The sequence below is a fragment of the Phaethon aethereus genome (genome assembly GCF_964289735.1).
Source record: "Phaethon aethereus genome assembly, chromosome: 7".
Taxonomy (NCBI): domain Eukaryota; kingdom Metazoa; phylum Chordata; class Aves; order Phaethontiformes; family Phaethontidae; genus Phaethon; species Phaethon aethereus.
Genome location: NC_138583.1, coordinates 26,935,126 through 26,936,068, shown reverse-complemented (window position 1 = coordinate 26,936,068; position 943 = coordinate 26,935,126).

Genomic DNA, 943 nt, shown 5'->3' with positions numbered 1-943 from the left:
TTTTTTTTTCCCATAGGGAGTTCACAGAATCCCTTTCTTAGTAGTAGTTTTAACAGTAATTTCAGGACTTCAGAAGAGAGAGAAACCACATATAATTCTTACAAATGCTAATTTGCAACAGCAGGGGAAAAAAAAAAAGATTAAAAAAGTAAAGAAAAAAAACACAGAATGCCAGATTGCTTGCAGCAGTGTCAGAAAAGGACACCCATTTTCCACATGTCAAAACCCCTCAGTGACCACTGCTGCTGCCTCCTCCCAGCCCAGCCCAGCCTGAGGTTGTTTCCCAAATGAGAACCCCACTGTGAGTGTCTTCTACACAATTAGGCTGTGAGACTATACACAAGTATTACTTATTTTTACATCAGCTTAAAGCCACCACATAAACTTGCTGTTTAAGGTAAGTACTTATCTGTTTTTCCTACGAGAAAACAGGCACATAAGTAATTTCCTGGAGGATACAAATCAGCGTTAACTAGCATCAGCCAGGCAACAGGATTTTCCAGCTTTTGTGCTCTTGGATCAAACAAACTCTCAACCTTTGCTTTTCCAATTCTATGGACAAACACCGATGATCTAAAAGGGCAGCTTTCTGTTTTAGTAATTTGTTCTGTGGCCTCACGCTGTCCTTTGAAATATCTGATTTTGGCTGTTGCTATCTAGAGCCCTGGACTAGGCAGATCCCAGGGCTGAGCCAATGCAGCAATTTCTAAATCCCTACTGTCAGAAAGAATCTAACTTTAACCACCCGCCTCTCCTCCCAGCACGTACTCAAAAGGCAAAGTGTCACTCCAAATCTAAGACAAGTTGTGAAGGGCTATCAAAGACAGTAACTTAACAGAAAAGCAAAAGCATCTTAATTTATGTGTGAATTTAGCATTCCTGGAAAGACTGATACAAAAAAGGTGGTTTGCAAGCAGGCATTACCACATTCAACTGCAAGCAG